The sequence below is a fragment of the Coregonus clupeaformis genome, unplaced genomic scaffold (genome assembly GCF_020615455.1).
Source record: "Coregonus clupeaformis isolate EN_2021a unplaced genomic scaffold, ASM2061545v1 scaf2418, whole genome shotgun sequence".
In the NCBI taxonomy this organism is placed as follows: Eukaryota; Metazoa; Chordata; class Actinopteri; order Salmoniformes; family Salmonidae; genus Coregonus; species Coregonus clupeaformis.
The window spans coordinates 52,262-77,682 of record NW_025535872.1 but is presented as its reverse complement, the minus strand read 5'-3'; the positions used below and the strand labels follow the sequence as shown (position 1 = coordinate 77,682).

At 43.7% G+C, this 25,421-nt stretch overlaps 16 non-coding genes and 1 pseudogene across 16 annotated transcripts; all 17 read left to right on the top strand.

Annotated features, from left to right (window-relative positions):
- The first annotated feature begins 1,112 nt into the window (after positions 1-1,112).
- On the top strand, positions 1,113-1,231 carry LOC123488662. The gene has a single exon (XR_006660247.1). It is a non-coding gene; the product is annotated as a 5S ribosomal RNA (ribosomal RNA).
- Positions 1,232-2,377: 1,146 nt separating this feature from the next.
- On the top strand, positions 2,378-2,496 carry LOC123488661. Its single transcript, XR_006660246.1, has one exon. It is a non-coding gene; the product is annotated as a 5S ribosomal RNA (ribosomal RNA).
- Positions 2,497-3,655: 1,159 nt separating this feature from the next.
- On the top strand, positions 3,656-3,774 carry LOC123488663 (annotated as a pseudogene).
- Positions 3,775-5,172: 1,398 nt separating this feature from the next.
- Positions 5,173-5,291, top strand: LOC123488660. The gene has a single exon (XR_006660245.1). It is a non-coding gene; the product is annotated as a 5S ribosomal RNA (ribosomal RNA).
- A 1,158-nt stretch (positions 5,292-6,449) lies between these two features.
- LOC123488659 lies at positions 6,450-6,568 on the top strand. The gene has a single exon (XR_006660244.1). It is a non-coding gene; the product is annotated as a 5S ribosomal RNA (ribosomal RNA).
- Positions 6,569-7,728: 1,160 nt separating this feature from the next.
- LOC123488658 lies at positions 7,729-7,847 on the top strand. Its single transcript, XR_006660243.1, has one exon. It is a non-coding gene; the product is annotated as a 5S ribosomal RNA (ribosomal RNA).
- A 1,157-nt stretch (positions 7,848-9,004) lies between these two features.
- Positions 9,005-9,123, top strand: LOC123488657. The gene has a single exon (XR_006660242.1). It is a non-coding gene; the product is annotated as a 5S ribosomal RNA (ribosomal RNA).
- Positions 9,124-10,283: 1,160 nt separating this feature from the next.
- On the top strand, positions 10,284-10,402 carry LOC123488656. Its single transcript, XR_006660241.1, has one exon. It is a non-coding gene; the product is annotated as a 5S ribosomal RNA (ribosomal RNA).
- A 1,157-nt stretch (positions 10,403-11,559) lies between these two features.
- Positions 11,560-11,678, top strand: LOC123488655. Its single transcript, XR_006660240.1, has one exon. It is a non-coding gene; the product is annotated as a 5S ribosomal RNA (ribosomal RNA).
- Positions 11,679-12,838: 1,160 nt separating this feature from the next.
- LOC123488654 lies at positions 12,839-12,957 on the top strand. The gene has a single exon (XR_006660239.1). It is a non-coding gene; the product is annotated as a 5S ribosomal RNA (ribosomal RNA).
- Positions 12,958-14,116: 1,159 nt separating this feature from the next.
- Positions 14,117-14,235, top strand: LOC123488653. Its single transcript, XR_006660238.1, has one exon. It is a non-coding gene; the product is annotated as a 5S ribosomal RNA (ribosomal RNA).
- Positions 14,236-15,394: 1,159 nt separating this feature from the next.
- On the top strand, positions 15,395-15,513 carry LOC123488652. Its single transcript, XR_006660237.1, has one exon. It is a non-coding gene; the product is annotated as a 5S ribosomal RNA (ribosomal RNA).
- A 1,159-nt stretch (positions 15,514-16,672) lies between these two features.
- Positions 16,673-16,791, top strand: LOC123488651. The gene has a single exon (XR_006660236.1). It is a non-coding gene; the product is annotated as a 5S ribosomal RNA (ribosomal RNA).
- Positions 16,792-17,949: 1,158 nt separating this feature from the next.
- LOC123488650 lies at positions 17,950-18,068 on the top strand. Its single transcript, XR_006660235.1, has one exon. It is a non-coding gene; the product is annotated as a 5S ribosomal RNA (ribosomal RNA).
- A 1,157-nt stretch (positions 18,069-19,225) lies between these two features.
- Positions 19,226-19,344, top strand: LOC123488649. The gene has a single exon (XR_006660234.1). It is a non-coding gene; the product is annotated as a 5S ribosomal RNA (ribosomal RNA).
- A 4,406-nt stretch (positions 19,345-23,750) lies between these two features.
- LOC123488648 lies at positions 23,751-23,869 on the top strand. The gene has a single exon (XR_006660233.1). It is a non-coding gene; the product is annotated as a 5S ribosomal RNA (ribosomal RNA).
- Positions 23,870-25,027: 1,158 nt separating this feature from the next.
- On the top strand, positions 25,028-25,146 carry LOC121562981. The gene has a single exon (XR_006660232.1). It is a non-coding gene; the product is annotated as a 5S ribosomal RNA (ribosomal RNA).
- Positions 25,147-25,421: the final 275 nt, after the last annotated feature.

The window sequence follows — 25,421 nt, the reverse complement described above, 5'->3', positions numbered from 1 at the left end:
TTATCACCCTAATAATATCATGGATTGTTATTGGACTAAATGCAGTTTGTGTGCTGCCCTGCCCTGCTCTGATCAAATCAAATCAAATAATGGACAGTGCGTTTCCCTCAAAATATAGGCAGTACATGCAGCCTTTGTTTTTAGTCTAGGAGACAGTCAATGTCTGTAGTCCATTAGGGCACTATACAATCCCTTCAATGTTTTGCCTGATTCCGTTAATTCCCCAAGTTCCCTTTTCTCCGTTTAGATTTCCCGTTGACCGTTTGTCCCTGTTTTGGCAGGTTTTCGCTCTCAAAAGTACACCTTTTTAATAGCAAAACAGCACAATTGGATGTTCTATGTCCACAACAATGTTTAAACCCTATCAGGTGACCATTTGTGAGGTCTGGGAAAAATGTAAGACATTTAGATGTTGGGGTGTAGTTACCCTTAAATGCAAGCATGCACCAGGAAGAGACCTTTGTTTGGTTAAGCGGTGTTGCTGTAGAACAAATGGCAACTGGAGTGATGCAAATGATCACGGTATAATTCTGCCAGGCAGGCATAGGCTACTTTGTAGTTAACATTTACTTGCGAAGGTTTTGGGGAAAGCCATTCCTTCCCTACCAGAAGAAGGTTATCATTAGCATCATCGCTAACGGCTACACAAAGTGTAGACATACGCGCGCACCGCACACATGCACACAGACAGGGGCATTCCTGTGCCGTTTCAGAAAGTTCATGGAAATACGAATCACTGATGCATTTTGTTCATGTCTTATGATTGACTTGGGCAAATGAATGCGTTTTCTAACAAGTTGAATAGATTTAGTTGATTTCTTACTAAGTTCAATAAATGTTTGAATATTGTTGAATTTCGGTTTAATGTCTGGATTCCGTGATTCGGTCCGCAACGCCTATTTTATAGGGCCCTAGTCAATGAACTTGTCATAAATCAACATAGGATATGCCCTCTTCCCCCCCAACAAGACTCAAATATATATATATATATATTGGAAATGTAAGCAGGGGTTGAGCTTCTTCAGTTTGTGTCACAAAGTGGATACATTTCTGTGTCCCTTTCAGAGTGAGTGACACATTGACTTTATATAGTGTACCAAGAGTTGTCTCCCGCTTACGGCCATACCAGCCTGAATACGCCCGATCTCGTCCGATCTCGGAAGCTAAGCAGGGTCGGGCCTGGTTAGTACTTGGATGGGAGACCGCCTGGGAATACCAGGTGCTGTAAGCTTTTGTCCCAGTAGAGCGTGCTCTTGTGTCATGGAGCAACTGCTTTTTATTTATCACCCTAATAATATCATGGATTGTTATTGGACTAAATGCAGTTTGTGTGCTGCCCTGCCCTGATCAAATCAAATCAAATAATGGACAGTGCGTTTCCCTCAAAATATAGGCAGTACATGCAGCCTTTGTTTTTAGTCTAGGAGACAGTCAATGTCTGTAGTCCATTAGGCACTATACAATCCCTTCAATGTTTTGCCTGATTCGTTAATTCCCAAGTTCCCTTTTCTCCGTTTAGATTTCCCGTTGACCGTTTGTCCCTGTTTTGGCAGGTTTTCGCTCTCAAAAGTACACCTTTTAATAGCAAAACAGCACAATTGGATGTTCTATGTCCACAACAATGTTTAAACCCTATCAGGTGACCATTTGTGAGGTCTGGGAAAAATGTAAGACATTTAGATGTTGGGGTGTAGTTACCCTTAAATGCAAGCATGCACCAGGAAGAGACCTTTGTTTGGTTAAGCGGTGTTGCTGTAGAACAAATGGCAACTGGAGTGATGCAAATGATCACGGTATAATTCTGCCATGCAGGCATAGGCTACTTTGTAGTTAACATTTACTTGCGAAGGTTTTGGGGAAAGCCATTCCTTCCCTACCAGAAGAAGGTTATCATTAGCATCATCGCTAACGGCTACACAAAGTGTAGACATACGCGCGCACCGCACACATGCACACAGACAGGGGCATTCCTGTGCCGTTTCAGAAAGTTCATGGAAATACGAATCACTGATGCATTTTGTTCATGTCTTATGATTGACTTGGGCAAATGAATGCGTTTTCTAACAAGTTGAATAGATTTAGTTGATTTCTTACTAAGTTCAATAAATGTTTGAATATTGTTGAATTTCGGTTTAATGTCTGGATTCCGTGATTCGGTCCGGCAACGCCTATTTTATAGGGCCCTAGTCAATGAACTTGTCATAAATCAACATAGGATATGCCCTCTTCCCCCAACAAGACTCAAATATATATATATATATATTGGAAAAGAAGGGTTGAGCTTCTTCAGTTTGTGTCACAAAGTGGATACGTTTCTGTGTCCCTTTCAGAGTGAGTGACACATTGACTTTATATAGTGTACCAAGAGTTGTTCCCCGCTTACGGCCATACCAGCCTGAATACGCCCGATCTCGTCCGATCTCGGAAGCTAAGCAGGGTCGGGCCTGGTTAGTACTTGGATGGGAGACCGCCTGGGAATACCAGGTGCTGTAAGCTTTTGTCCCAGTAGAGCGTGCTCTTGTGTCATGGAGCAACTGCTTTTTATTTATCACCCTAATAATATCATGGATTGTTATTGGACTAAATGCAGTTTGTGTGCTGCCCTGCCCTGATCAAACAAATCAAATAATGGACAGTGCGTTTCCCTCAAAATATAGGCAGTACATGCAGCCTTTGTTTTTAGTCTAGGAGACAGTCAATGTCTGTAGTCCATTAGGGCACTATACAATCCCTTCAATGTTTTGCCTGATTCCGTTAATTCCCAAGTTCCCTTTTTCTCCGTTTAGATTTCCCCGTTGACCGTTGTCCCTGTTTTGGCAGGTTTTCGCTCTCAAAAGTACACCTTTTTAATAGCAAAACAGCACAATTGGATGTTCTATGTCCACAACAATGTTTAAACCCTATCAGGTGACCATTTGTGAGGTCTGGGAAAAATGTAAGACATTTAGATTTTGGGGGTGTAGTTACCCTTAAATGCAAGCGTGCACCAGGAAGAGACCTTTGTTTGGTTAAGCGGTGTTGCTGTAGAACAAATGGCACACTGGAGTGATGCAAATGATCACGGTATAATTCTGCCAGGCAGGCATAGGCTACTTTGTAGTTAACATTTACTTGCGAAGGTTTTGGGGAAAGCCATTCCTTCCCTACCAGAAGAAGGTTATCATTAGCATCATCGCTAACGGCTACACAAAGTGTAGACATACGCGCGCACCGCACACATGCACACAGACAGGGGCATTCCTGTGCCGTTTCAGAAAGTTCATGGAAATACGAATCACTGATGCATTTTGTTCATGTCTTATGATTGACTTGGGCAAATGAATGCGTTTTCTAACAAGTTGAATAGATTTAGTTGATTTCTTACTAAGTTCAATAAATGTTTGAATATTGTTGAATTTCGGTTTAATGTCTGGATTCCGTGATTCGGTCCGCAACGCCTATTTTATAGGGCCCTAGTCAATGAACTTGTCATAAATCAACATAGGATATGCCCTCTTCCCCCCAACAAGACTCAATTTATATATATATATATATATTGGAAATGTAAGCAGGGGTTGAGCTTCTTCAGTTTGTGTCACAAAGTGGATACGTTTCTGTGTCCCTTTCAGAGTGAGTGACACATTGACTTTATATAGTGTACCAAGAGTTGTTCCTCGCTTACGGCCATACCAGCCTGAATACGCCCGATCTCGTCAGATCTCGGAAGCTAAGCAGGTTTAGGGCTGGTTAGTACTTGGATGGGGGACCACCTTGGAATACCAGTTGCTGTAAAAGCACGTAAGAAGCTATGACGTGGACTGATAATCTGCGTTATAGGCTGAGATGTGAAGATGTGAAATATGAAGCTATGATATGGAAAAATAAGCTGTGAAGCTATGAGATGTGAAGATGTGATGTAAATATGAAGCTATGATATGTAAAAATAATATATATACGCGCCGATCTCGCCCGATCTCGGAAGCTAAAGCGCGGGCCTGGTTAGTACTTGGATGGGAGACCGCCTGGGAATACCAGGTGCTGTAAGCTTTTGTCCCAGTAGAGCGTGCTCTCTGTGTCATGGAGCAACTGCTTTTTATTTATCACCCTAATAATATCATGGATTGTTATTGGACTAAATGCAGTTTGTGTGCTGCCCTGCCCTGATCAAATCAAATCAAATAATGGACAGTGCGTTTCCCTCAAAATATAGGCAGTACATGCAGCCTTTGTTTTTAGTCTAGGAGACAGTCAATGTCTGTAGTCCATTAGGGCACTATACAATCCCTTCAATGTTTTGCCTGATTCCGTTAATTCCCAAGTTCCCTTTTCTCCGTTTAGATTTCCCCGTTGACCGTTTGTCCCTGTTTTGGCAGGTTTTCGCTCTCAAAAAGTACACCTTTTTAATAGCAAAACAGCACAATTGGATGTTCTATGTCCACAACAATGTTTAAACCCTATCAGGTGACCATTTGTGAGGTCTGGGAAAAATGTAAGACATTTAGATGTTGGGGTGTAGTTACCCTTAAATGCAAGCATGCACCAGGAAGAGACCTTTGTTTGGTTAAGCGGTGTTGCTGTAGAACAAATGGCAACTGGAGTGATGCAAATGATCACGGTATAATTCTGCCAGGCAGGCATAGGCTACTTTGTAGTTAACATTTACTTGCGAAGGTTTTGGGGAAAGCCATTCCTTCCCTACCAGAAGAAGGTTATCATTAGCATCATCGCTAACGGCTACACAAAGTGTAGACATACGCGCGCACCGCACACATGCACACAGACAGGGGCATTCCTGTGCCGTTTCAGAAAGTTCATGGAAATACGAATCACTGATGCATTTTGTTCATGTCTTATGATTGACTTGGGCAAATGAATGCGTTTTCTAACAAGTTGAATAGATTTAGTTGATTTCTTACTAAGTTCAATAAATGTTTGAATATTGTTGAATTTCGGTTTAATGTCTGGATTCCGTGATTCGGTCCGCAACGCCTATTTTATAGGGCCCTAGTCAATGAACTTGTCATAAATCAACATAGGATATGCCCTCTTCCCCCCCAACAAGACTCAATTTTTTGGAAATGTAAGCAGGGGTTGAGCTTCTTCAGTTTGTGTCACAAAGTGGATACGTTTCTGTGTCCCTTTCAGAGTGAGTGACACATTGACTTTATATAGTGTACCAAGAGTTGTTCCCTCGCTTACGGCCATACCAGCCTGAATACGCCCGATCTCGTCCGATCTCGGAAGCTAAGCAGGGTCGGGCCTGGTTAGTACTTGGATGGGAGACCGCCTGGGAATACCAGGTGCTGTAAGCTTTTGTCCCAGTAGAGCGTGCTCTTGTGTCATGGAGCAACTGCTTTTTATTTATCACCCTAATAATATCATGGATTGTTATTGGACTAAATGCAGTTTGTGTGCTGCCCTGCCCTGATCAAATCAAATCAAATAATGGACAGTGCGTTTCCCTCAAAATATAGGCAGTACATGCAGCCTTTGTTTTTAGTCTAGGAGACAGTCAATGTCTGTAGTCCATTAGGGCACTATACAATCCCTTCAATGTTTTGCCTGATTCCGTTAATTCCCAAGTTCCCTTTTCTCCGTTTAGATTTCCCCGCTGACCGTTTGTCCCTGTTTTGGCAGGTTTTCGCTCTCAAAAGTACACCTTTTTAATAGCAAAACAGCACAATTGGATGTTCTATGTCCACAACAATGTTTAAACCCTATCAGGTGACCATTTGTGAGGTCTGGGAAAAATGTAAGACATTTAGATGTTGGGGTGTAGTTACCCTTAAATGCAAGCATGCACCAGGAAGAGACCTTTGTTTGGTTAAGCGGTGTTGCTGTAGAACAAATGGCAACTGGAGTGATGCAAATGATCACGGTATAATTCTGCCATGCAGGCATAGGCTACTTTGTAGTTAACATTTACTTGCGAAGGTTTTGGGGAAAGCCATTCCTTCCCTACCAGAAGAAGGTTATCATTAGCATCATCGCTAACGGCTACACAAAGTGTAGACATACGCGCGCACCGCACACATGCACACAGACAGGGGCATTCCTGTGCCGTTTCAGAAAGTTCATGGAAATACGAATCACTGATGCATTTTGTTCATGTCTTATGATTGACTTGGGCAAATGAATGCGTTTTCTAACAAGTTGAATAGATTTAGTTGATTTCTTACTAAGTTCAATAAATGTTTGAATATTGTTGAATTTCGGTTTAATGTCTGGATTCCGTGATTCGGTCCGCAACGCCTATTTTATAGGGCCCTAGTCAATGAACTTGTCATAAATCAACATAGGATATGCCCTCTTCCCCCCCTAACAAGACTCAAATATATATATATATATATTTGGAAATGTAAGCAGGGGTTGAGCTTCTTCAGTTTGTGTCACAAAGTGGATACGTTTCTGTGTCCCTTTCAGAGTGAGTGACACATTGACTTTATATAGTGTACCAAGAGTTGTTCCTCGCTTACGGCCATACCAGCCTGAATACGCCCGATCTCGTCCGATCTCGGAAGCTAAGCAGGGTCGGGCCTGGTTAGTACTTGGATGGGAGACCGCCTGGGAATACCAGGTGCTGTAAGCTTTTTTGTCCCAGTAGAGCGTGCTCTTGTGTCATGGAGCAACTGCTTTTTATTTATCACCCTAATAATATCATGGATTGTTATTGGACTAAATGCAGTTTGTGTGCTGCCCTGCCCTGATCAAATCAAATCAAATAATGGACAGTGCGTTTCCCTCAAAATATAGGCAGTACATGCAGCCTTTGTTTTTAGTCTAGGAGACAGTCAATGTCTGTAGTCCATTAGGGCACTATACAATCCCTTCAATGTTTTGCCTGATTCCGTTAATTCCCAAGTTCCCTTTTCTCCGTTTAGATTTCCCCGTTGACCGTTTGTCCCTGTTTTGGCAGGTTTTCGCTCTCAAAAGTACACCTTTTTAATAGCAAAACAGCACAATTGGATGTTCTATGTCCACAACAATGTTTAAACCCTATCAGGTGACCATTTGTGAGGTCTGGGAAAAATGTAAGACATTTAGATGTTGGGGTGTAGTTACCCTTAAATGCAAGCATGCACCAGGAAGAGACCTTTGTTTGGTTAAGCGGTGTTGCTGTAGAACAAATGGCAACTGGAGTGATGCAAATGATCACGGTATAATTCTGCCAGGCAGGCATAGGCTACTTTGTAGTTAACATTTACTTGCGAAGGTTTTGGGGAAAGCCATTCCTTCCCTACCAGAAGAAGGTTATCATTAGCATCATCGCTAACGGCTACACAAAGTGTAGACATACGCGCGCACCGCACACATGCACACAGACAGGGGCATTCCTGTGCCGCTTCAGAAAGTTCATGGAAATACGAATCACTGATGCATTTTGTTCATGTCTTATGATTGACTTGGGCAAATGAATGCGTTTTCTAACAAGTTGAATAGATTTAGTTGATTTCTTACTAAGTTCAATAAATGTTTGAATATTGTTGAATTTCGGTTTAATGTCTGGATTCCGTGATTCGGTCCGCAACGCCTATTTTATAGGGCCCTAGTCAATGAACTTGTCATAAATCAACATAGGATATGCCCTCTTCCCCCCCCAACAAGACTCAAATATATATATATATATATTGGAAATGTAAGCAGGGGTTGAGCTTCTTCAGTTTGTGTCACAAAGTGGATACGTTTCTGTGTCCCTTTCAGAGTGAGTGACACATTGACTTTATATAGTGTACCAAGAGTTGTTCCCTCGCTTACGGCCATACCAGCCTGAATACGCCCGATCTCGTCCGATCTCGGAAGCTAAGCAGGGTCGGGCCTGGTTAGTACTTGGATGGGAGACCGCCTGGGAATACCAGGTGCTGTAAGCTTTTTGTCCCAGTAGAGCGTGCTCTTGTGTCATGGAGCAACTGCTTTTTATTTATCACCCTAATAATATCATGGATTGTTATTGGACTAAATGCAGTTTGTGTGCTGCCCTGCCCTGATCAAATCAAATCAAATAATGGACAGTGCGTTTCCCTCAAAATATAGGCAGTACATGCAGCCTTTGTTTTTAGTCTAGGAGACAGTCAATGTCTGTAGTCCATTAGGGCACTATACAATCCCTTCAATGTTTTGCCTGATTCCGTTAATTCCCAAGTTCCCTTTTCTCCGTTTAGATTTCCCCGTTGACCGTTTGTCCCTGTTTTGGCAGGTTTTCGCTCTCAAAAGTACACCTTTTTAATAGCAAAACAGCACAATTGGATGTTCTATGTCCACAACAATGTTTAAACCCTATCAGGTGACCATTTGTGAGGTCTGGGAAAAATGTAAGACATTTAGATGTTGGGGTGTAGTTACCCTTAAATGCAAGCATGCACCAGGAAGAGACCTTTGTTTGGTTAAGCGGTGTTGCTGTAGAACAAATGGCAACTGGAGTGATGCAAATGATCACGGTATAATTCTGCCATGCAGGCATAGGCTACTTTGTAGTTAACATTTACTTGCGAAGGTTTTGGGGAAAGCCATTCCTTCCCTACCAGAAGAAGGTTATCATTAGCATCATCGCTAACGGCTACACAAAGTGTAGACATACGCGCGCACCGCACACATGCACACAGACAGGGGCATTCCTGTGCCGCTTCAGAAAGTTCATGGAAATACGAATCACTGATGCATTTTGTTCATGTCTTATGATTGACTTGGGCAAATGAATGCGTTTTCTAACAAGTTGAATAGATTTAGTTGATTTCTTACTAAGTTCAATAAATGTTTGAATATTGTTGAATTTCGGTTTAATGTCTGGATTCCGTGATTCGGTCCGCAACGCCTATTTTATAGGGCCCTAGTCAATGAACTTGTCATAAATCAACATAGGATATGCCCTCTTCCCCCCAACAAGACTCAAATATATATATATATATATTGGAAATGTAAGCAGGGGTTGAGCTTCTTCAGTTTGTGTCACAAAGTGGATACGTTTCTGTGTCCCTTTCAGAGTGAGTGACACATTGACTTTATATAGTGTACCAAGAGTTGTTCCCTCGCTTACGGCCATACCAGCCTGAATACGCCCGATCTCGTCCGATCTCGGAAGCTAAGCAGGGTCGGGCCTGGTTAGTACTTGGATGGGAGACCGCCTGGGAATACCAGGTGCTGTAAGCTTTTTTGTCCCAGTAGAGCGTGCTCTTGTGTCATGGAGCAACTGCTTTTTATTTATCACCCTAATAATATCATGGATTGTTATTGGACTAAATGCAGTTTGTGTGCTGCCCTGCCCTGATCAAATCAAATCAAATAATGGACAGTGCGTTTCCCTCAAAATATAGGCAGTACATGCAGCCTTTGTTTTTAGTCTAGGAGACAATCAATGTCTGTAGTCCATTAGGGCACTATACAATCCCTTCAATGTTTTGCCTGATTCCGTTAATTCCCAAGTTCCCTTTTCTCCGTTTAGATTTCCCCGTTGACCGTTTGTCCCTGTTTTGGCAGGTTTTCGCTCTCAAAAGTACACCTTTTTAATAGCAAAACAGCACAATTGGATGTTCTATGTCCACAACTATGTTTAAACCCACATCAGGTGACCATTTGTGAGGTCTGGGAAAAATGTAAGACATTTAGATGTTGGGGTGTAGTTACCCTTAAATGCAAGCATGCACCAGGAAGAGACCTTTGTTTGGTTAAGCGGTGTTGCTGTAGAACAAATGGCAACTGGAGTGATGCAAATGATCACGGTATAATTCTGCCATGCAGGCATAGGCTACTTTGTAGTTAACATTTACTTGCGAAGGTTTTGGGGAAAGCCATTCCTTCCCTACCAGAAGAAGGTTATCATTAGCATCATCGCTAACGGCTACACAAAGTGTAGACATACGCGCGCACCGCACACATGCACACAGACAGGGGCATTCCTGTGCCGCTTTCAGAAAGTTCATGGAAATACGAATCACTGATGCATTTTGTTCATGTCTTATGATTGACTTGGGCAAATGAATGCGTTTTCTAACAAGTTGAATAGATTTAGTTGATTTCTTACTAAGTTCAATAAATGTTTGAATATTGTTGAATTTCGGTTTAATGTCTGGATTCCGTGATTCGGTCCGCAACGCCTATTTTATAGGGCCCTAGTCAATGAACTTGTCATAAATCAACATAGGATATGCCCTCTTCCCCCCCAACAAGACTCAAATATATATATATATATATGGAAATGTAAGCAGGGGTTGAGCTTCTTCAGTTTGTGTCACAAAGTGGATACGTTTCTGTGTCCCTTTCAGAGTGAGTGACACATTGACTTTATATAGTGTACCAAGAGTTGTTCCCTCGCTTACGGCCATACCAGCCTGAATACGCCCGATCTCGTCCGATCTCGGAAGCTAAGCAGGGTCGGGCCTGGTTAGTACTTGGATGGGAGACCGCCTGGGAATACCAGGTGCTGTAAGCTTTTTTGTCCCAGTAGAGCGTGCTCTTGTGTCATGGAGCAACTGCTTTTTATTTATCACCCTAATAATATCATGGATTGTTATTGGACTAAATGCAGTTTGTGTGCTGCCCTGCCCTGATCAAATCAAATCAAATAATGGACAGTGCGTTTCCCTCAAAATATAGGCAGTACATGCAGCCTTTGTTTTTAGTCTAGGAGACAGTCAATGTCTGTAGTCCATTAGGGCACTATACAATCCCTTCAATGTTTTGCCTGATTCCGTTAATTCCCAAGTTCCCTTTTCTCCGTTTAGATTTCCCGTTGACCGTTTGTCCCTGTTTTGGCAGGTTTTCGCTCTCAAAAGTACACCTTTTAATAGCAAAACAGCACAATTGGATGTTCTATGTCCACAACAATGTTTAAACCCTATCAGGTGACCATTTGTGAGGTCTGGGAAAAATGTAAGACATTTAGATGTTGGGGTGTAGTTACCCTTAAATGCAAGCATGCACCAGGAAGAGACCTTTGTTTGGTTAAGCGGTGTTGCTGTAGAACAAATGGCAACTGGAGTGATGCAAATGATCACGGTATAATTCTGCCAGGCAGGCATAGGCTACTTTGTAGTTAACATTTACTTGCGAAGGTTTTGGGGAAAGCCATTCCTTCCCTACCAGAAGAAGGTTATCATTAGCATCATCGCTAACGGCTACACAAAGTGTAGACATACGCGCGCACCGCACACATGCACACAGACAGGGGCATTCCTGTGCCGCTTTCAGAAAGTTCATGGAAATACGAATCACTGATGCATTTTGTTCATGTCTTATGATTGACTTGGGCAAATGAATGCGTTTTCTAACAAGTTGAATAGATTTAGTTGATTTCTTACTAAGTTCAATAAATGTTTGAATATTGTTGAATTTCGGTTTAATGTCTGGATTCCGTGATTCGGTCCGCAACGCCTATTTTATAGGGCCCTAGTCAATGAACTTGTCATAAATCAACATAGGATATGCCCTCTTCCCCCCCAACAAGACTCAAATATATATATATATATATTGGAAATGTAAGCAGGGGTTGAGCTTCTTCAGTTTGTGTCACAAAGTGGATACGTTTCTGTGTCCCTTTCAGAGTGAGTGACACATTGACTTTATATAGTGTACCAAGAGTTGTTCCTCGCTTACGGCCATACCAGCCTGAATACGCCCGATCTCGTCCGATCTCGGAAGCTAAGCAGGGTCGGGCCTGGTTAGTACTTGGATGGGAGACCGCCTGGGAATACCAGGTGCTGTAAGCTTTTTTGTCCCAGTAGAGCGTGCTCTTGTGTCATGGAGCAACTGCTTTTTATTTATCACCCTAATAATATCATGGATTGTTATTGGACTAAATGCAGTTTGTGTGCTGCCCTGCCCTGATCAAATCAAATCAAATAATGGACAGTGCGTTTCCCTCAAAATATAGGCAGTACATGCAGCCTTTGTTTTTAGTCTAGGAGACAGTCAATGTCTGTAGTCCATTAGGGCACTATACAATCCCTTCAATGTTTTGCCTGATTCCGTTAATTCCCAAGTTCCCTTTTCTCCGTTTAGATTTCCCCGCTGACCGTTTGTCCCTGTTTTGGCAGGTTTTCGCTCTCAAAAGTACACCTTTTAATAGCAAAACAGCACAATTGGATGTTCTATGTCCACAACAATGTTTAAACCCTATCAGGTGACCATTTGTGAGGTCTGGGAAAAATGTAAGACATTTAGATGTTGGGGTGTAGTTACCCTTAAATGCAAGCATGCACCAGGAAGAGACCTTTGTTTGGTTAAGCGGTGTTGCTGTAGAACAAATGGCAACTGGAGTGATGCAAATGATCACGGTATAATTCTGCCAGGCAGGCATAGGCTACTTTGTAGTTAACATTTACTTGCGAAGGTTTTGGGGAAAGCCATTCCTTCCCTACCAGAAGAAGGTTATCATTAGCATCATCGCTAACGGCTACACAAAGTGTAGACATACGCGCGCACCGCACACATGCACACAGACAGGGGCATTCCTGTGCCGCTTTCAGAAAGTTCATGGAAATACGAATCACTGATGCATTTTGTTCATGTCTTATGATTGACTTGGGCAAATGAATGCGTTTTCTAACAAGTTGAATAGATTTAGTTGATTTCTTACTAAGTTCAATAAATGTTTGAATATTGTTGAATTTCGGTTTAATGTCTGGATTCCGTGATTCGGTCCGCAACGCCTATTTTATAGGGCCCTAGTCAATGAACTTGTCATAAATCAACATAGGATATGCCCTCTTCCCCCCCTAACAAGACTCAAATATATATATATATATATTGGAAATGTAAGCAGGGGTTGAGCTTCTTCAGTTTGTGTCACAAAGTGGATACGTTTCTGTGTCCCTTTCAGAGTGAGTGACACATTGACTTTATATAGTGTACCAAGAGTTGTTCCCTCGCTTACGGCCATACCAGCCTGAATACGCCCGATCTCGTCCGATCTCGGAAGCTAAGCAGGGTCGGGCCTGGTTAGTACTTGGATGGGAGACCGCCTGGGAATACCAGGTGCTGTAAGCTTTTTTGTCCCAGTAGAGCGTGCTCTTGTGTCATGGAGCAACTGCTTTTTATTTATCACCCTAATAATATCATGGATTGTTATTGGACTAAATGCAGTTTGTGTGCTGCCCTGCCCTGATCAAATCAAATCAAATAATGGACAGTGCGTTTCCCTCAAAATATAGGCAGTACATGCAGCCTTTGTTTTTAGTCTAGGAGACAGTCAATGTCTGTAGTCCATTAGGGCACTATACAATCCCTTCAATGTTTTGCCTGATTCCGTTAATTCCCAAGTTCCCTTTTCTCCGTTTAGATTTCCCCGCTGACCGTTTGTCCCTGTTTTGGCAGGTTTTCGCTCTCAAAAGTACACCTTTTAATAGCAAAACAGCACAATTGGATGTTCTATGTCCACAACAATGTTTAAACCCTATCAGGTGACCATTTGTGAGGTCTGGGAAAAATGTAAGACATTTAGATGTTGGGGTGTAGTTACCCTTAAATGCAAGCATGCACCAGGAAGAGACCTTTGTTTGGTTAAGCGGTGTTGCTGTAGAACAAATGGCAACTGGAGTGATGCAAATGATCACGGTATAATTCTGCCAGGCAGGCATAGGCTACTTTGTAGTTAACATTTACTTGCGAAGGTTTTGGGGAAAGCCATTCCTTCCCTACCAGAAGAAGGTTATCATTAGCATCATCGCTAACGGCTACACAAAGTGTAGACATACGCGCGCACCGCACACATGCACACAGACAGGGGCATTCCTGTGCCGCTTTCAGAAAGTTCATGGAAATACGAATCACTGATGCATTTTGTTCATGTCTTATGATTGACTTGGGCAAATGAATGCGTTTTCTAACAAGTTGAATAGATTTAGTTGATTTCTTACTAAGTTCAATAAATGTTTGAATATTGTTGAATTTCGGTTTAATGTCTGGATTCCGTGATTCGGTCCGCAACGCCTATTTTATAGGGCCCTAGTCAATGAACTTGTCATAAATCAACATAGGATATGCCCTCTTCCCCCCCCAACAAGACTCAAATATATATATATATATATTGGAAATGTAAGCAGGGGTTGAGCTTCTTCAGTTTGTGTCACAAAGTGGATACGTTTCTGTGTCCCTTTCAGAGTGAGTGACACATTGACTTTATATAGTGTACCAAGAGTTGTTCCTCGCTTACGGCCATACCAGCCTGAATACGCCCGATCTCGTCCGATCTCGGAAGCTAAGCAGGGTCGGGCCTGGTTAGTACTTGGATGGGAGACCGCCTGGGAATACCAGGTGCTGTAAGCTTTTTGTCCCAGTAGAGCGTGCTCTTGTGTCATGGAGCAACTGCTTTTTATTTATCACCCTAATAATATCATGGATTGTTATTGGACTAAATGCAGTTTGTGTGCTGCCCTGCCCTGATCAAATCAAATCAAATAATGGACAGTGCGTTTCCCTCAAAATATAGGCAGTACATGCAGCCTTTGTTTTTAGTCTAGGAGACAGTCAATGTCTGTAGTCCATTAGGGCACTATACAATCCCTTCAATGTTTTGCCTGATTCCGTTAATTCCCAAGTTCCCTTTTCTCCGTTTAGATTTCCCCGTTGACCGTTTGTCCCTGTTTTGGCAGGTTTTCGCTCTCAAAAGTACACCTTTTTAATAGCAAAACAGCACAATTGGATGTTCTATGTCCACAACAATGTTTAAACCCTATCAGGTGACCATTTGTGAGGTCTGGGAAAAATGTAAGACATTTAGATGTTGGGGTGTAGTTACCCTTAAATGCAAGCATGCACCAGGAAGAGACCTTTGTTTGGTTAAGCGGTGTTGCTGTAGAACAAATGGCAACTGGAGTGATGCAAATGATCACGGTATAATTCTGCCAGGCAGGCATAGGCTACTTTGTAGTTAACATTTACTTGCGAAGGTTTTGGGGAAAGCCATTCCTTCCCTACCAGAAGAAGGTTATCATTAGCATCATCGCTAACGGCTACACAAAGTGTAGACATACGCGCGCACCGCACACATGCACACAGACAGGGGCATTCCTGTGCCGCTTTCAGAAAGTTCATGGAAATACGAATCACTGATGCATTTTGTTCATGTCTTATGATTGACTTGGGCAAATGAATGCGTTTTCTAACAAGTTGAATAGATTTAGTTGATTTCTTACTAAGTTCAATAAATGTTTGAATATTGTTGAATTTCGGTTTAATGTCTGGATTCCGTGATTCGGTCCGCAACGCCTATTTTATAGGGCCCTAGTCAATGAACTTGTCATAAATCAACATAGGATATGCCCTCTTCCCCCCCCAACAAGACTCAAATATATATATATATATATTGGAAATGTAAGCAGGGGTTGAGCTTCTTCAGTTTGTGTCACAAAGTGGATACGTTTCTGTGTCCCTTTCAGAGTGAGTGACACATTGACTTTATATAGTGTACCAAGAGTTGTTCCTCGCTTACGGCCATACCAGCCTGAATACGCCCGATCTCGTCCGATCTCGGAAGCTAAGCAGGGTCGGGCCTGGTTAGTACTTGGATGGGAGACCGCCTGGGAATACCAGGTGCTGTAAGCTTTTTGTCCCAGTAGAGCGTGCTCTTGTGTCATGGAGCAACTGCTTTTTATTTATCACCCTAATAATATCATGGATTGTTATTGGACTAAATGCAGTTTGTGTGCTGCCCTGCCCTGATCAAATCAAATCAAATAATGGACAGTGCGTTTCCCTCAAAATATAGGCAGTACATGCAGCCTTTGTTTTTAGTCTAGGAGACAGTCAATGTCTGTAGTCCATTAGGGCACTATACAATCCCTTCAATGTTTTGCCTGATTCCGTTAATTCCCAAGTTCCCTTTTCTCCGTTTAGATTTCCCCGTTGACCGTTTGTCCCTGTTTTGGCAGGTTTTCGCTCTCAAAAGTACACCTTTTAATAGCAAAACAGCACAATTGGATGTTCTATGTCCACAACAATGTTTAAACCCTATCAGGTGACCATTTGTGAGGTCTGGGAAAAATGTAAGACATTTAGATGTTGGGGTGTAGTTACCCTTAAATGCAAGCATGCACCAGGAAGAGACCTTTGTTTGGTTAAGCGGTGTTGCTGTAGAACAAATGGCAACTGGAGTGATGCAAATGATCACGGTATAATTCTGCCAGGCAGGCATAGGCTACTTTGTAGTTAACATTTACTTGCGAAGGTTTTGGGGAAAGCCATTCCTTCCCTACCAGAAGAAGGTTATCATTAGCATCATCGCTAACGGCTACACAAAGTGTAGACATACGCGCGCACCGCACACATGCACACAGACAGGGGCATTCCTGTGCCGCTTTCAGAAAGTTCATGGAAATACGAATCACTGATGCATTTTGTTCATGTCTTATGATTGACTTGGGCAAATGAATGCGTTTTCTAACAAGTTGAATAGATTTAGTTGATTTCTTACTAAGTTCAATAAATGTTTGAATATTGTTGAATTTCGGTTTAATGTCTGGATTCCGTGATTCGGTCCGCAACGCCTATTTTATAGGGCCCTAGTCAATGAACTTGTCATAAATCAACATAGGATATGCCCTCTTCCCCCCCTAACAAGACTCAAATATATATATATATATATTTGGAAATGTAAGCAGGGGTTGAGCTTCTTCAGTTTGTGTCACAAAGTGGATACGTTTCTGTGTCCCTTTCAGAGTGAGTGACACATTGACTTTATATAGTGTACCAAGAGTTGTTCCTCGCTTACGGCCATACCAGCCTGAATACGCCCGATCTCGTCCGATCTCGGAAGCTAAGCAGGGTCGGGCCTGGTTAGTACTTGGATGGGAGACCGCCTGGGAATACCAGGTGCTGTAAGCTTTTTGTCCCAGTAGAGCGTGCTCTTGTGTCATGGAGCAACTGCTTTTTATTTATCACCCTAATAATATCATGGATTGTTATTGGACTAAATGCAGTTTGTGTGCTGCCCTGCCCTGATCAAATCAAATCAAATAATGGACAGTGCGTTTCCCTCAAAATATAGGCAGTACATGCAGCCTTTGTTTTTAGTCTAGGAGACAGTCAATGTCTGTAGTCCATTAGGGCACTATACAATCCCTTCAATGTTTTGCCTGATTCCGTTAATTCCCAAGTTCCCTTTTCTCCGTTTAGATTTCCCCGTTGACCGTTTGTCCCTGTTTTGGCAGGTTTTCGCTCTCAAAAGTACACCTTTTTAATAGCAAAACAGCACAATTGGATGTTCTATGTCCACAACAATGTTTAAACCCTATCAGGTGACCATTTGTGAGGTCTGGGAAAAATGTAAGACATTTAGATGTTGGGGTGTAGTTACCCTTAAATGCAAGCATGCACCAGGAAGAGACCTTTGTTTGGTTAAGCGGTGTTGCTGTAGAACAAATGGCAACTGGAGTGATGCAAATGATCACGGTATAATTCTGCCATGCAGGCATAGGCTACTTTGTAGTTAACATTTACTTGCGAAGGTTTTGGGGAAAGCCATTCCTTCCCTACCAGAAGAAGGTTATCATTAGCATCATCGCTAACGGCTACACAAAGTGTAGACATACGCGCGCACCGCACACATGCACACAGACAGGGGCATTCCTGTGCCGCTTTCAGAAAGTTCATGGAAATACGAATCACTGATGCATTTTGTTCATGTCTTATGATTGACTTGGGCAAATGAATGCGTTTTCTAACAAGTTGAATAGATTTAGTTGATTTCTTACTAAGTTCAATAAATGTTTGAATATTGTTGAATTTCGGTTTAATGTCTGGATTCCGTGATTCGGTCCGCAACGCCTATTTTATAGGGCCCTAGTCAATGAACTTGTCATAAATCAACATAGGATATGCCCTCTTCCCCCCCAACAAGACTCAAATATATATATATATATATTGGAAATGTAAGCAGGGGTTGAGCTTCTTCAGTTTGTGTCACAAAGTGGATACGTTTCTGTGTCCCTTTCAGAGTGAGTGACACATTGACTTTATATAGTGTACCAAGAGTTGTTCCTCGCTTACGGCCATACCAGCCTGAATACGCCCGATCTCGTCCGATCTCGGAAGCTAAGCAGGGTCGGGCCTGGTTAGTACTTGGATGGGAGACCGCCTGGGAATACCAGGTGCTGTAAGCTTTTTGTCCCAGTAGAGCGTGCTCTTGTGTCATGGAGCAACTGCTTTTTATTTATCACCCTAATAATATCATGGATTGTTATTGGACTAAATGCAGTTTGTGTGCTGCCCTGCCCTGATCAAATCAAATCAAATAATGGACAGTGCGTTTCCTCAAAATATAGGCAGTACATGCAGCCTTTGTTTTTAGTCTAGGAGACAGTCAATGTCTGTAGTCCATTAGGGCACTATACAATCCCTTCAATGTTTTGCCTGATTCCGTTAATTCCCAAGTTCCCTTTTCTCCGTTTAGATTTCCCCGTTGACCGTTTGTCCCTGTTTTGGCAGGTTTTCGCTCTCAAAAGTACACCTTTTTAATAGCAAAACAGCACAATTGGATGTTCTATGTCCACAACAATGTTTAAACCCTATCAGGTGACCATTTGTGAGGTCTGGGAAAAATGTAAGACATTTAGATGTTGGGGTGTAGTTACCCTTAAATGCAAGCATGCACCAGGAAGAGACCTTTGTTTGGTTAAGCGGTGTTGCTGTAGAACAAATGGCAACTGGAGTGATGCAAATGATCACGGTATAATTCTGCCAGGCAGGCATAGGCTACTTTGTAGTTAACATTTACTTGCGAAGGTTTTGGGGAAAGCCATTCCTTCCCTACCAGAAGAAGGTTATCATTAGCATCATCGCTAACGGCTACACAAAGTGTAGACATACGCGCGCACCGCACACATGCACACAGACAGGGGCATTCCTGTGCCGCTTTCAGAAAGTTCATGGAAATACGAATCACTGATGCATTTTGTTCATGTCTTATGATTGACTTGGGCAAATGAATGCGTTTTCTAACAAGTTGAATAGATTTAGTTGATTTCTTACTAAGTTCAATAAATGTTTGAATATTGTTGAATTTCGGTTTAATGTCTGGATTCCGTGATTCGGTCCGCAACGCCTATTTTATAGGGCCCTAGTCAATGAACTTGTCATAAATCAACATAGGATATGCCCTCTTCCCCCCCAACAAGACTCAAATATATATATATATATATTGGAAATGTAAGCAGGGGTTGAGCTTCTTCAGTTTGTGTCACAAAGTGGATACGTTTCTGTGTCCCTTTCAGAGTGAGTGACACATTGACTTTATATAGTGTACCAAGAGTTGTTCCTCGCTTACGGCCATACCAGCCTGAATACGCCCGATCTCGTCCGATCTCGGAAGCTAAGCAGGGTCGGGCCTGGTTAGTACTTGGATGGGAGACCGCCTGGGAATACCAGGTGCTGTAAGCTTTTTGTCCCAGTAGAGCGTGCTCTTGTGTCATGGAGCAACTGCTTTTTATTTATCACCCTAATAATATCATGGATTGTTATTGGACTAAATGCAGTTTGTGTGCTGCCCTGCCCTGATCAAATCAAATCAAATAATGGACAGTGCGTTTCCCTCAAAATATAGGCAGTACATGCAGCCTTTGTTTTTAGTCTAGGAGACAGTCAATGTCTGTAGTCCATTAGGGCACTATACAATCCCTTCAATGTTTTGCCTGATTCCGTTAATTCCCAAGTTCCCTTTTCTCCGTTTAGATTTCCCCGTTGACCGTTTGTCCCTGTTTTGGCAGGTTTTCGCTCTCAAAAGTACACCTTTTTAATAGCAAAACAGCACAATTGGATGTTCTATGTCCACAACAATGTTTAAACCCTATCAGGTGACCATTTGTGAGGTCTGGGAAAAATGTAAGACATTTAGATGTTGGGGTGTAGTTACCCTTAAATGCAAGCATGCACCAGGAAGAGACCTTTGTTTGGTTAAGCGGTGTTGCTGTAGAACAAATGGCAACTGGAGTGATGCAAATGATCACGGTATAATTCTGCCATGCAGGCATAGGCTACTTTGTAGTTAACATTTACTTGCGAAGGTTTTGGGGAAAGCCATTCCTTCCCTACCAGAAGAAGGTTATCATTAGCATCATCGCTAACGGCTACACAAAGTGTAGACATACGCGCTGTGATGTCACGAGAGGCTACACAGCTTTCAGCGGGATTGCTCAAGTAGTGCAAGGAGACCAGGTTCAACCAAAACAAGGATTTTATTAAAGGTCTTGGGAAACTAACGAAAGTATAACACAATTCTGTTCTCTGGTGGCTCTTTAAGGGTTAACAGTTCAGGGATGTCTCTTCCACATCCAAAATCATAACTCTCCCTCGCTCAAATAACTTTTCCCCAGTCTTACTGTATTCCACGTTGCAGCTAGTGGCCAACCCAGCAAAACGTCCTTCCAAATGTCCCACACGTATTTCCACAGGTGCATATATCCAAAGGTGAGTATTTCCCCAAAGGTAAGTATCTCCAAATCCTTATATTCCTCCTGGAAGTGGACGTGCAGCACTCTTGTCCTCCAGAGAGCCCAGGTTGGAGACTGTGTCTCTTCCCTTCCCAAACCTTCCGCTCATCAGCTCCTCATTTGTTTCAGCTGCGTGGGAAGATTGGCCATAGAGGGGTGGAGTTCCCGACCATACCAGCAGATGGAGCCATAGCTGTCTAGGTTTGCAGCCACCTCAGGGGGATGTAACGTCCCTCCAGGACACAGCCTCTCGTGACATCACACATCCCCCTCTCGGGACCGACGTCCTCGTCGGGTAAAGGCAGCGAAGAAGGCATCACGCCGGGAGAGGGCGTCCGCATTGCCGTGGTGCTTGCCAGCCCTCGGCTGTTTCCACTCCATCTGGTGAGTTGGTGCTGTGTTGTACAGTGCCGGTCTCTGGGGTCTCTCCTTGAGTTTCTTACTGAACGCATCAGCCTTGGTTTTAGCAGAGTTTAGCTTCTGTTGAGCAGCTTTCAGTTCCTTCTCTCTCTCTGCCTCCGCATTCTTCATCTTGTTCTCCAACACCTTGTACTTCTCCTCTGCCTTCTTCTGGACCTCCTTACTACTGCGCAGGGTCTCCTCACACTCCTCGATGGTCCTGCGCAGCCTCTCCAGCTCCTCCTGTTGCTTATGGAAGGAGCTCTGTTGGAGTTTAGCCTGGAGGATATCTAACTCTTCTGTCTTCATGTCTAACTGTTGCTTTAACAAACGATACCTCTCAGCGGTCCCCTTCAGACCAGACAGTTCTTTGTCCAGATTCTGTAGCTCCGTCTCTGTGTCGGTCTGGGCACCTGCCCTCCCTATCAGAGCCCGGGCGGGAGTGAGTAACTCGGAGGATTGCACCGGAGCCTTCCCAGGATGAGTCTTGCCTCTCCGTTTCCGAGGTACTCGGGTTATCCTCTCCTGAGACTCTCTCCAGAGTGGGTAAAAGGCTGGGCAGTCTCGCCCAATTAGGACAGGGACGGGAGGGAATCAACCACCCCCGCCTGTCGTGTGTATGGTTCCCCGTGTGCTGGTCATTGTAAGTTCAGTAATGGGGTATTCTCTGGTGTCCCCATGGACACAGGAAACTGGGAGGACTTTCCCCGGGGTCAGACACGTTGGGCCCACCAAATCCTTACGCACCAGGGTGGCCCGGCTACCAGAATCCAGTAAGGCCTCCACATCATGGTGATTCACAGTTACCGGGCAGGTGGGGGGTCGATCTGGGCCGCCATCTACGACTCCCAAGAGCGAGGCAAAACGGTGTGTGGGTGCTGAGCTGGAGGACTCCGCAGTGGGCATAGGTTCATCGGCTGGTTTCCCACACTGCCAGGAGATATGTCCCATCTCCCCCACACCGGTAACACTGTCGAAGTTTCCCCCTCCTGGTGTACTCTTCTTGGACCCGCCTGGTTTCTGGCTCCCCCTGGAGCCGGGATAAGTCCTGACGTGGCTGGGTTCGAGACCTTGGGGGTCCTTTGGACGGGTTCTTCCCATTTGTGGTGGGGCCGCCTCCTGGGGTCTTTTCGGGAAGCATTCAGCATCTCCGCTGTGGCCTGGTACTTTTCCACAGCTTCCACGGTCAGATCAGCCGTGGTCAAGGCCTGTTGACTGATGAACCGTTTTGCCTCATAAGGCAGGGCGCGTAGGTAACGATCCACCACAACGGCCTCCACCACCGCCGCTGCTGTATTCCTCTGCGGATCCAGCCATTTCCTTGCGATTCGGACAAGTTCATGCATCTGCGCCCGAGGAGGTTGGTCTGGTTGGAAGGTCCAGCTGTGAAAGCGCTGGGCCATACCAAACTTTGTGAGTCCATATCTGCTGAGGATCTCAGACTTCAGGGCATCATAGTCAGTAACCTGGTCAGGGCCCAGGTCCCGGACAGCATTCAGCGCTTCCCCGGTTAGAAAGGGGGGCTAACAGACCAACCCACTGTTGCTTGGGCCAGGCTTCCCTAGTGGCCGTGGCCTCAAATGCATGCAGGTATGCCTCAATGTCATCGGTAGCTCCCATCTTAGATATAAAGTCACTTGCCTTTATTGGGCGGGTATTTTGGACCACCCTCTGTCTCTGCAACTGCAATTCCTCTGCCTTCAGAAGGTTGGCTTTCTTTTGCTCCTCCAAGAGAGCCACGTTTACTTGCATCTGGGCTTGCTGGCCAGCAACAAGGGCTTTCAATATGTCCTCCATTTCAGTCGGGCGGGGAGCCTACGGCCAACTTGGAAAACTGGGTGATCAAACCTTCGGTATCCTCCTCTGACATGCACTATTAACGCTTGAGCGTGCCCGTATTCTCCACCATCTGTGATGTCACGAGAGGCTACACAGCTTTCAGCGGGATTGCTCAAGTAGTGCAAGGAGACCAGGTTCAACCAAAACAAGGATTTTATTAAAGGTCTTGGGAAACTAACGAAAGTATAACACAATTCTGTTCTCTGGTGGCTCTTTAAGGGTTAACAGTTCAGGGATGTCTCTTCCACATCCAAAATCATAACTCTCCCTCGCTCAAATAACTTTTCCCCAGTCTTACTGTATTCCACGTTGCAGCTAGTGGCCAACCCAGCAAAACGTCCTTCCAAATGTCCCCACGTATTTCCACAGGTGCATATATCCAAAGGTGAGTATTTCCCCAAAGGTAAGTATCTCCAAATCCTTATATTCCTCCTGGAAGTGGACGTGCAGCACTCTTGTCCTCCAGAGAGCCCAGGTTGGAGACTGTGTCTCTTCCCTTCCCAAACCTTCCGCTCATCAGCTCCTCATTTGTTTCAGCTGCGTGGGAAGATTGGCCATAGAGGGGTGGAGTTCCCGACCATACCAGCAGATGGAGCCATAGCTTTCTGGGTTTGCAGCCACCTCAGGGGGATGTAACGTCCCTCCAGGACACAGCCTCCGTGACATACGCGCGCACCGCACACATGCACACAGACAGGGGCATTCCTGTGCCGTTTCAGAAAGTTCATGGAAATACGAATCACTGATGCATTTTGTTCATGTCTTATGATTGACTTGGGCAAATGAATGCGTTTTCTAACAAGTTGAATAGATTTAGTTGATTTCTTACTAAGTTCAATAAATGTTTGAATATTGTTGAATTTCGGTTTAATGTCTGGATTCCGTGATTCGGTCCGCAACGCCTATTTTATAGGGCCCTAGTCAATGAACTTGTCATAAATCAACATAGGATATGCCCTCTTCCCCCCCAACAAGACTCAAATATATATATATATATATTGGAAATGTAAGCAGGGGTTGAGCTTCTTCAGTTTGTGTCACAAAGTGGATACGTTTCTGTGTCCCTTTCAGAGTGAGTGACACATTGACTTTATATAGTGTACCAAGAGTTGTTCCCTCGCTTACGGCCATACCAGCCTGAATACGCCCGATCTCGTCCGATCTCGGAAGCTAAGCAGGGTCGGGCCTGGTTAGTACTTGGATGGGAGACCGCCTGGGAATACCAGGTGCTGTAAGCTTTTGTCCCAGTAGAGCGTGCTCTTGTGTCATGGAGCAACTGCTTTTTATTTATCACCCTAATAATATCATGGATTGTTATTGGACTAAATGCAGTTTGTGTGCTGCCCTGCCCTGATCAAATCAAATCAAATAATGGACAGTGCGTTTCCCTCAAAATATAGGCAGTACATGCAGCCTTTGTTTTTAGTCTAGGAGACAGTCAATGTCTGTAGTCCATTAGGGCACTATACAATCCCTTCAATGTTTTGCCTGATTCCGTTAATTCCCAAGTTCCCTTTTCTCCGTTTAGATTTCCCCGTTGACCGTTTGTCCCTGTTTTGGCAGGTTTTCGCTCTCAAAAGTACACCTTTTTAATAGCAAAACAGCACAATTGGATGTTCTATGTCCACAACAATGTTTAAACCCTATCAGGTGACCATTTGTGAGGTCTGGGAAAAATGTAAGACATTTAGATGTTGGGGTGTAGTTACCCTTAAATGCAAGCATGCACCAGGAAGAGACCTTTGTTTGGTTAAGCGGTGTTGCTGTAGAACAAATGGCAACTGGAGTGATGCAAATGATCACGGTATAATTCTGCCAGGCAGGCATAGGCTACTTTGTAGTTAACATTTACTTGCGAAGGTTTTGGGGAAAGCCATTCCTTCCCTACCAGAAGAAGGTTATCATTAGCATCATCGCTAACGGCTACACAAAGTGTAGACATACGCGCGCACCGCACACATGCACACAGACAGGGGCATTCCTGTGCCGCTTTCAGAAAGTTCATGGAAATACGAATCACTGATGCATTTTGTTCATGTCTTATGATTGACTTGGGCAAATGAATGCGTTTTCTAACAAGTTGAATAGATTTAGTTGATTTCTTACTAAGTTCAATAAATGTTTGAATATTGTTGAATTTCGGTTTAATGTCTGGATTCCGTGATTCGGTCCGCAACGCCTATTTTATAGGGCCCTAGTCAATGAACTTGTCATAAATCAACATAGGATATGCCCTCTTCCCCCCCAACAAGACTCAAATATATATATATATATATTTGGAAATGTAAGCAGGGGTTGAGCTTCTTCAGTTTGTGTCACAAAGTGGATACGTTTCTGTGTCCCTTTCAGAGTGAGTGACACATTGACTTTATATAGTGTACCAAGAGTTGTTCCTCGCTTACGGCCATACCAGCCTGAATACGCCCGATCTCGTCCGATCTCGGAAGCTAAGCAGGGTCGGGCCTGGTTAGTACTTGGATGGGAGACCGCCTGGGAATACCAGGTGCTGTAAGCTTTTTGTCCCAGTAGAGCGTGCTCTTGTGTCATGGAGCAACTGCTTTTTATTTATCACCCTAATAATATCATGGATTGTTATTGGACTAAATGCAGTTTGTGTGCTGCCCTGCCCTGATCAAATCAAATCAAATAATGGACAGTGCGTTTCCCTCAAAATATAGGCAGTACATGCAGCCTTTGTTTTTAGTCTAGGAGACAGTCAATGTCTGTAGTCCATTAGGGCACTATACAATCCCTTCAATGTTTTGCCTGATTCCGTTAATTCCCAAGTTC